Below are 10,633 nucleotides of genomic sequence, written 5' to 3' on the forward strand. Positions count from 1 at the left end.
CGTGTTTCACTGTTCTTTCTGCCAGATGCTTCAGGTCTTTGAATCCATCCGTTGTCCGAACTGAATCTGCATTAGTACCAATTCCAAAAAGAAGGCATGGGAAACAGAACAGTGCTCGTTTTGATGTGCTAGCTGTTAGCCATGTCTTTCTGTCATACCATTCCGTCTTAAAAGTTCGAGTCGCTTTCTGACCAGGCTGCAGCAGGATCAAGTCGTCTGGTCTGTGTGGTCCCAAACGTTTGATTTCTATTTTTTCTTCCAGCGGCAATGTACTAAATTGCACCCTCAACAAATAATCTACGTTATTCATTGTATGAAATAAAAAACACTTCCAAAATAGTCGAAATCTAGAGATAGCTAACTAGCAGTGCCGTTACTGGCATTGATCTGACTGTATGTTTTTTTTTCTTAGTCACGGGGTACAGGTCTCGCGGTTTTCGCATTATTCCAGTCTAGTTGCCAGGCAGATTTCGTGGGGCACATCTGAAAGTGCCCCACCGCTCAATGTTAACTTTGGCCTGTGTGGTTCACGGTCATTGGTTTCCATGGTAACGGTGGGGCAGTGTGGGCCGTTGCCCCACCGGAAAAGGAGGGAAAGCGGAGAGCAGCATTTCACAGAGCAAGCACACAGACAGAAAAACACACGAATCAAATTACTCCAAAACAAGATTATAATGCTTGTGAGTCACGTTTATTCATACACATATTCACGCTACTTTGCATTAAAAAAAATATTTATATTGTGCCGCGAAGTACGAATGTATTGAGCTTTCTGCACAACAGCGTCATCTGGATCTGGTGGGGCAGTGCCCCACCTGCCCCTAATGGACAAACGCCACTGCACAGATGCCAAACATTCCCGGGCCTCTTCTTCACGGCGCCAATGCTTATTTGCCGTCTTGCTTTGTCTTGGGTTGTACTTGCTTGATGTTTGACTGTGTTAGGAAAGTTGCTGACTCACTAGTTTGTCATAGTGTCAAAGTAAGCTAATTTCAACAGGTTCCGCTAGGTTTAGCCGCTAGCATCTCGTTAGTGATTAGCAACTCCTCCGTTGTGCAGCTTTAACCCTTTGGTGCCGCCCCGTGTTAATATCGTTCCTTTTGGAACAAAGACGTTTTGGTGCCATGACAACGGAAAATAACATATTTTTTAACATATTTATTTTTTACAAAAGCCTCAATACCTATCCAATCAGATTGCATGCTTTTTTAATCCATCTTATTGATTGGCTAGTCCCACAGAGCTTGTCAAATCAAGCTACGCGAGTAACGCGACTTTGAGGTTAGAAACAAACATGGCGTCCGCGAGTAAACAACCCCTCAGTGAGCAACAGCGATTTTAAGCACAAGAAGAAGCAACATTTCTAATGAATGATGAGAGTGACCAAGAAAGCAATCTACACAGTGGTACTGGATGGATTTCCAGTGGAGAAAAGTTTGAATTGTACCAATGATTGGAAGGAGAAAGCACAGGAGAAAAGTGCTCTGACTCCGTTTCTATCGCAAGGTACGTTTCATCCTAAATACACACACCCAACAAGTAGTCACTGAAACGCATGCTTTCCTCATTTGTTTCTCGCAGTAAATAATAAACTTTATCCGACCTTTGTATTTCATTTTGTGTTCGGCTCTCAACTTGGCTAGATTTGTAGATCTATAAGACATTTTTGAGGGCGAACATTCACATGTGTTTCGTTTCCCGCAAAGCTGTAGTACGCACCTTTTACTAATAGCAAACAACATGTTACTAGGTTTTCATTTTGGCGTTTGAAAGGTATAAGCAAGCAGGGACTTACAAGACATTCAGAAGAAGAGATAAAGGAGTATTTATTTTCCTTTCAAGATATTTTTCTAACCTAATTCATGAACAATTTTGACAGTTACTTATGGTTTTAGTGTAGTTCTGTCAATATTTCGTTGTTGATTTGAGACCTCAAGGTTTTGTGTTCTTGTAATTTCACGCCTGTACAATAATATATATATATACGAGTGTAAAAGAAGAATAAAAAATGAACTGTTCCTTTTTCTGATCAATTGATTTTCAGCTTAGGTAATGGCAATATTAGCCATGAGGAGAGCAGCGATGAGGGTGCTCCTGAAAATCTGGCAGCCAACCCATGACCAGCGAGAGGGAGAGGGAGAGGTGTGAGACCAAGAGGGAAAGGGCCAAGAGGCCGACAAGCCAGGAGAGTTGGACCTTTTTATATATTATATTCCAGATCTGGGCCTACTCTTTACCATTCGCTCATCAACGGACACATTTTGAAGGGGCTAATGCAGGGCTTTGCAGCGCTCCTTGAAATGGTCAAGGAAAGTTCTGACTTTTCTCATCTTATCATTTCCATCCTCAGCACTGGGGTCCACTACATGTAACATGGCCATCAGGGCTTTGAGCCTCTCCCGTGACATGGTAGACCTTGCCCAAAGCCCATGGTCCCCTCATACAGTTTTACAGCCACGCCTCCAATGACCTCACGGCAAGCCATCCCACGTCTGACACCATTTGTAGCATACAAAGAGCACAATCACCTCACCCTCATCTCTCTCCCTCTCTCTCTCTCCCTCCCTCTCTCTCTCTCCCTCCCTCCGGATCAACCCGGTTCTAGAGGATGCCAAACATGCACTCTGACTGCCATACCAAAGAGCCTGTGTGAGGGGGGCACTCTGGATGGGAGAAGTACGGTTGGTGGATGTGCAAGGAATGCCTATGTGCATGAAGCGCAAGGGTGCACTTCCCGAAGTGGAGGGCAGTGTGACGAAGTGCCGTCACTACAGATGAGTGTGTGCTCTGACTGCCACACTATGGAGCCTGGCTCATTGGTATGGCAGTCATAGTGCATGTTTGGACCCAGGTTCAAATCCATGTGGGGTGATCATGCTCTCCCTTCGCTACAAACTGGACATATTTTATCACACTGAATTTTCCTGGAATTTTGAAATGTACATAATGTGGAGGATGCCAGATATTGGGCTGTAATATTTGAGGTTTGGCTCAGATCAAGCTGAAATTTTAGGAAGATATGGCTGATTGAGTATGTTTTGATTTATAGTTGACATTTTTTAATAAATATGTATACTTAGCTCTTCAGATAAGAAATGGTAAATAATGTATGCGCATAATTACTAAACATTTGCATAAATATTTATTTTTAATAGGGCTGGGCAACGATTAAAAATTGCAATCGCGCTTAATCGCATGATATCCCTGATTAATCGCGATTAATCACATTTGTATACGCAAAATCCGATAATTAATTCAAAAGTAGTGTATAGCGCACTTTTATTTTAAATGTTCTGCGATATGAATGAAAGTGCCATAACATTTGTTGTACAAACACTTTTAACATCAGCATTTTAATACAGTAGCAGTTCAATTAAATATTCAGTTTAAATCTCAACTTAAACAATGTTATCAAAGCAAATACAAAAGTAAAGCTCATTGCCACTGCCAGACCCTAAAGAAGGAAATTAGAGTATTTTCTTATTGCAGTGCTAAGTGTTGTCAAGTCTACCTTCATTGCACTGCAGAAAAAAATTGTTTTAAAGTTTGGCACAGTAAGGACTACCACAAATAAGTCACTCTTGACTGCCATGTTTGTTTATTGAAGTAACCATATGTTAAATGTGGCATATAAAATAATTGTTGTTCTAATTTGTTGTTCAATGTTGTTCATGTTGTTCAAATGTTCTATAGTGACATGTTTTATATCTATTTAGGCAAATAAATTGTTGTTACAACAAGATACATGAAAATATGTTTTTTTGGGGGAAAAATTGTGTTTTTTCGGAAAAATATGTTTTTTCGGAGATTATAGGATGCGTGAAAGGAGATGAAGATTTTGTCAAATTGACTCCAAATTTGGCAGGAAGATTCCTTACAGTATATACTAAAACTTTGCTCTTGCACAATTGCAGTCATTAAAACATGATGGCAACCACAGCAGATTACACCTACATTTTGTGTTTTATTTCAGAAATATCGCTGCATAAATTAGCATAAATTATTTTTTAATAATTTTAATTGAGTGATAATATTTTTTCCATCTATTCTACATTGATTCTACATTCATCACCCTTTAAAATGAATCATAATATATGGTGTTATAGGCAATATTTGCAGAGATATCCAAGATTTACAAAAAGTCACTAAAAATGGTCAATTTTGGGGCAGTCACCAAAGAGTTAATGTTATCCTGTTTGTTATGAAAAAGAAAAAAACTGGCAAAAAAATCCTGAGCCACAATCATATCATTAAAACAGACAATGTCTGAGGTAACAGCAGAAACATTTTACTTTCATCAGGGAGCAGCATAACCAGTCTATGTTCAGTACCAAATGTCCCTGAGTGAGAAACCAGAAAACACTTTCAGTGCAGTTTGTCAATTCCTAGAAGTTTACACTGTTATTTTAAATGTACTGCCATATGAACTAAAGTGCCATAACATTTGTTGTGCAAACACTTAACGTCAGCATTTTTATATAGTAGCAGTTAAATAAAATAAATACTTTGTGTAATTCTCAACTTAAACAATGTTATCAAAACAAACACAAAACTAAAGCTTATTGCCACTGCCAAGGCATTAATGTTAGAGTGTGGTGAAGCACCAAAAAGTTCACTGCTGGCAGTTACTCTGCTTTACGTAGTCTGCCGAAGCCTCCCTCCACTGTCTGTTTCGTTGAATGATTTGCAATTATCACATGTATGTATATATGTCTTTGGCGATTTTAGCCTAACTATCGAGATTCTAAGTAACATGGAGACCAAACTTTGTTTGGTACTCCACGTAGATCATAAACCTTTGAATATACAAACGACTCAATTAAATCGGTTGAGAAATGTAAACGCTATAGTGCTTTTTATCCAGCTCCACCACAGCTCCACCGTTCACTTGCGTTTGTTTACAGTCCAGCCTTTACCTTCCCAAGATAGCGGCGAGTTGGCACGTCGCAGCAATCATAATCATATATATATATATGTCTATGGCAGCAATGCCCTTCTCCATGATTGTTTATCCGCCCATTCTTTTCTTTTCCGGTTCCGCAGCAGTCAGCAGCAGACTTTTACAAAATAAAAGCCTGTGAGCAACAGACTTTTACAATAATAAAATAAATAATAAAACCTGCGCTAGCGCGCGATAAAATAATTGTTGGCGTTAATTAATTGATGCGTTAATGCAATAATAACGCGTTAGCGTGCCCAGCCCTAATTGTTTATAAAACAAATCTTTGAAAAATGAAAAAATTGTGTGCTGTGTTGTACTCCTTACTATTAGTTTTAAAATGAGATATCACACATTAATATATGTTACAAAGTGTTCTAACATCACTGCTGTAATTGAAAGCACCCTAAATCGGTCATTTTAGGGGCTGACAACAAAGGGTTAAATGGCTAAAATAAATTATAGTAAGATTCTCGACATTTTTTGACACTGTTACATTAGTTGTGTCTCCAGTCTTAATGACCAGACCAAATTAATGTCCAAGACTGTAACAGTCAGCCGTTGCTTGTCCGTATGGGCAGATGGTGCAGTGCCCCACCAAAATTTCATCCACTTAAAAACATAGATCCTTAAAATAAACATTTGATCACTAACGTCATTGGTGTTATGTTTATCAGTTTACAACGATTGGGTATGGTTCACCCTGCTCAAAGCTTGCCTCTTCTGCTACACTTAAAGTAGTAGGTTTCATGTGGGGAAGACAATGCCTCTGCACACAGGAACTCAACTCAAAGATACTGTGGGATATTTTTATATGAGTAAGGAATGGATTTACCAGATACCCGTTGAATTAGTGTAAAGTTTAGATTTGGGTTACATTTAAGACGAAGGTTGTAATTTGAAGTAAGAGGGCGTAGCCTCAGTTGACCTAACGGAAATAACGGGTGGGTCATTAGGTACAGTATAAGCCTTCTGTATGGGTAAGGTCAGATGAGAGGTCAAAGAGGTCAGCCAACTAGGGCTGTTGTGGGAGTGGTAAATAAACTTTTAAATGCAGTGGCGCGAATGTTATTTGTCAGAACGCTTCTGGAGACCTTCCCTTTATTGTTGTTTAAACTCTTCAATTAATCTGTGCTGAAGAATTCTACATCTGCTGTCTTCTGAGACCGCGTGGCGACTCTGTTTAGACCCGACAATACTGTAGCAAAGACAGCCACCCTTTGGCTGGTTTGAAGTTTACTGAACTGTCCAGGTTAGTCAAATCAACAGATCTTCATGCTGGGTTTGTTAATGATTAACAGCAGTTACCTCACTGTGACAGCACTCAGAGATAACTTCTATAGCCTAATGACATTATATAAAACACTTGTCTGCATTCCCTTATTACCTGCAGGTAAGGTGTATCATGTATATCATAGTAAATAACTTCATGCATAGAAAGAAACTTCATGCATAACTCTGTCCCACAAAAGGTTTCGATACAGCTCACTAACTCCAACCATTTACATTTACATTTAGTCATTTAGCAGACGCTTTTGTCCAAAGCAACATACAAGGGAGAGAACAGTCAAGCTACGACCAATAGAGACCTAGTGTAACAATAAATACTACTTTACATAAGAAATAGAAAAAAAAGAAGTGCAGGAATGTTACTGCTGTAATTGCCAGTTAAGTACTAGTCGAAGTGCCAGTTAGGAAGGGAGGTGCTCTCTGAAGAGTTGGGTCTTCAAAAGCTTCCTAAAGGTAGAGAGGGACGCCCCTGCTCTGGTAGTGCTAGGCAGTTTGTTCCACCAATGTGGAACCACAAATGAGAATAGTTTGGATTGCTGTACTTGCACAGATGGCAGCATCCTGGGTGTAACATTTGCCCTTACAAGGGCATTTAGGTAGGTGGGAGCAGAACCAGCAATCACTCTGTATAAGTGACTTGAACTTAATGCGAGCAGCTACAGGCAGCCAGTGGAGCTCAATGAGTAGCGGGGTGACGTGTGCCCTCTTTGGTTGGTTGAACACCAGACTTGCCACCGCGTTCTGGATCATCTGTAGTGGTTTCACCACACATGCCGGCAGGTCTGTTAGGAGGGCGTTGCAGTAGTCAAGGCAGGAACTTACCAAGGTTTGCACCAGCAGCTGGGTGGCATACTGGGTTAGGTACGGCCTGATTTTGCGGATGTTGAATAGCGCAAAGCGGCACGACCAGGGAGACAGAGCCGACGTGTTTGGTGAAAGTCAGTTGGTCATCAATAATGACCCAGAGTTTTCTTGCTGTTTTAGAAGTAACAAGAGATAAGAAGTCAATATTGATATTGATGTTGTGGTGGATGACCTGTTTGGCTGGAAAGACCATCAGTTCCGTTTTAGCCAGATTCAGCTGAAGGTGGTGATTTTTCATCCATGTGGATATATCAGCCAGAGAGTCCAAGATCCGCGCTGAGACAGTGGTGTCGTCAGGAGGGAAAGACAGATACAGTTGAGTATCATAGGCATAGCAGTGATAGGAAAAACCATGCGAGCGTATGATAAGGTGGTGTAAATGGCAAAGAGAAGTGGTCCCATCACCGAGCCTTGGGGTACCCCTGTGGTGAGCTTCTTGAGCAGCGGTGTTACCACGGCCACTTTGAATAAAGAAGGAAATGTTCCAGAATTAAATGAAGCATTAATCACCTGTGTGATTGCCGGTAAGATGGTATGTGATATGGTTTGAAGGACGTTGGATGGTATAAGATCCAAGGGGCATGTAGTAGGATGGCTACCTGTTAGGATTTTGGAGACCTCACTCTCAATGAGAGAGGTGAAAGAAGGAAACAATGAGCCATTGACGGTTGTGTCCTTAAGGGGAGGAGACAGTTGGTTGAATTGCTTCCCAATGGCTGCCACTTTCTCTGTGAAAAAAGCAAAGTTATAAGCAGTGAGGTTGGTAGCTGGCGGAGGGGGAGGAGGGTAGAGCAGAGTTTTGAAGGTGGAGAATAGTTTCCGAGCGTCAGTTGCACCGTTGATCTTGTCATTGAAAAAAGTCTTCTTACCAGCAGTGATGCTGGATGAGAAGGAGGCCAGCAGTGTCTGTTAGTGTTGTATATTAAGGTGAAAGCAAGCAACAGAGCAGACGTAGTGTAGAACTATACTTTACTTCACTTCTTCATCAATCCTACTTACCTACATTTCCTCAGGTATCTCATTGTCCTAGCGTAGCGCCCCTAGTGGATTGTAAGATATACCACAGTTAGCTTGCAAGATCGTCCGGTGCTGCAGATTTGTGCCACTTTCTCTCAGCTGCTCTGAGATTGGAGTGTTGCGTTCGGAGGGTATCACTCAGCCATGAATGAGACTGGGTAGATCGAGCAGGTCTCGTGGAAAGTGGACACAAACTATCCAGGCATGAGCTCAGAGTGGAGCAGAGAGATTCTGTGGCATCATTGACACCTAGTGAGGAAAAAGTGGTTAAAGGTGGAAGAGCAGAAGAAACCAGAGAGGAGAAGTGGGTGGGAGAGAGATTGCGGAGATTATGCCGTAACAAGACCATCGGAGGGGGGGCAATAGGTTGCTCAATGGGGGTAACCATTAGGTTGTCCGTGGTGCAGTTCCGAGCAAGAATGAGGTACAGCTCTTTCCCTGAGTTGGAGGAGTGGGGACCTGTTATAGGTCGTAAGAGTGAACCAGGGTACAAAAGTCAGCTGAGTTGGGATTGTCTAGGTGGATGTTCATGTTGCCAAGGATGAGCATTGGAGACTCATGCTCAGGAATGGATGACAGCAGGGTGTCCAGCTCATGAAGGAAGTCCCCCAGTTGTCCTGGTGGACGGTAGATGACGACCACATAAGCTTTAACCGGAGCAGTTACCATAATTGCATGATATTCAAAGGAGGCATACCTGTTCGAAGGCAGCAGTGGAGTGAATTTCCATTTGCTGGAAATTAGCAGCTCTGTCCCACCTCCACGACCAGATGGCCCGGAAGTATAGGAGAATGCATAGTTGGTGGAGAGTGATCGGCCACCAAACTGGATAAGAACAGACTCCAACGGACAGTCAGGTCTGCAGAAAAGATCATCGGTGCCAACCTGCCCACCATCCAAGACCTGTACACCTCCAGAGTCAGGAAACGGGCAGGAAAAATCACTGCAGACCCCTCACAACCCGGACAAAACATATTCAAACACCTCCACTCTGGTAGACGCTACAGATCACTGTTTGCCAAAACCTCCAGACACAAAAACTGTTTCTTCCCCCTCGCCGTCTCACTACTGAACAGCTAACCCACTGTAGCATATATATTTATCCCTGCACTTCTTGCACTCTCCACTTCTTCTTTGCACTATTGTTACACACAGTGACGTAACTGCAAAATAGCTATTCTACTGTTATTCTGTATCATTTGTATCTGTAACATGTATTGATGTTTCCTGATCTGATTGGCTATTGCATGGTGGTTATTGCGTGAGCATATAAATGCTCATATGGGGGACTGATGGAACTGGAAATATTGCTATTCTGTTGTTGTAAGACATTAACCATGTGTAGCCTTATTTGTATCTGTAATTCCTACCCTTGGATGTATACTCTGTCTGTCTCACTGAGACCTGAACAAATGGCATGTGAACCCCTCCCCCCAGAGTCTCCTTCCTGCTATAACCCGTTGTACCCTGTTATCACCCCCCTCCCCCCATAGGTGAACCCTTCACCCCACTGTCTCCCCCTTCCTCTCACCTATAGGGTGTGGTCATCCCCTCCCCTATTGTATTCTACCTGACTGAAATTATTTAAATACCAGATTAGCTTACAGCAAGGTAGGCCTTTCTCTGAGCACCAGCTGAGAGGGGGTCTCCACGCCGAAATAAACTCCAGAAACCTGACTACGTCCTGCAGTCCCTTCTTCAACTTTGGGGTGCTCATTTAGATTCTATCAACAGCTACTGTATATAGACATTCCGCCTTGTATATACTTCTTATAATTCTTAGACCATTGCACTGTTTGTTTTGTATTGTGTTGTAATGTATATTTTGTGTAAGCACACTGAGAGTCACTTTACCAAGTCAAATTCCTTGTTTGTGCAAACTTAATTGGCCAATAAAACCTGATTTTGATTCTGATTCTGATAAAGTTTTTTAACACTGTTACATTTGTTGTGTATCCAATCAAAATAACCAGGCCTTTAAAATGAACGTCCACGACTAATAGTCAGCCGCGGCTCAGTGCCCAACCAAAATTCGACAAGTCGAATGCCATACTCTATTAAGAATACAACTAGATTAGTTTACTGAATATGTGCTTTTGATAGAAAAATCCAATCAAAATAATTATGTACTATGAATTAAAAAAGGCATATTAATGGGTTATTAAATGAATCTACATATAAGAGCAATATGTCATAAACGGTAGACGTTATGCAGCATATCTACTTCATAGTAGGTTATTTTGCACAAGAGAGACAGAAAGACAGGGAGGGACACACTGGTTACAGGGCTTGTCATTGTTGGCATCTGGTGGTAGCTAGCTAGTTAATTCACTAAGGCAAGACTTGAAGGCTCTGGATATTAGAAACTTTTTCAAAAACAAAAAGGATGAAGGCAACAAGGTAGATCTTCCAGTTCAAAGTCGACCAAGGCAGCACTATTTAGAGACCCTTTTAAACCTTAAAGGCAGACGTAGTGTTCACATGAAATATAATTTCTGTCTTTAAAAACCTCATCAATATTTT

General features: G+C 41.5%; 1 pseudogene; it reads right to left on the reverse strand.

Moving 5' to 3' along the window:
• Positions 1 to 6,657: 6,657 nt before the first annotated feature.
• On the reverse strand, positions 6,658 to 8,779 carry LOC116219097 (annotated as a pseudogene).
• Positions 8,780 to 10,633: the final 1,854 nt, after the last annotated feature.

The sequence above is a fragment of the Clupea harengus genome, chromosome 24 (genome assembly GCF_900700415.2).
Source record: "Clupea harengus chromosome 24, Ch_v2.0.2, whole genome shotgun sequence".
NCBI lineage: Eukaryota > Metazoa > Chordata > Actinopteri > Clupeiformes > Clupeidae > Clupea > Clupea harengus.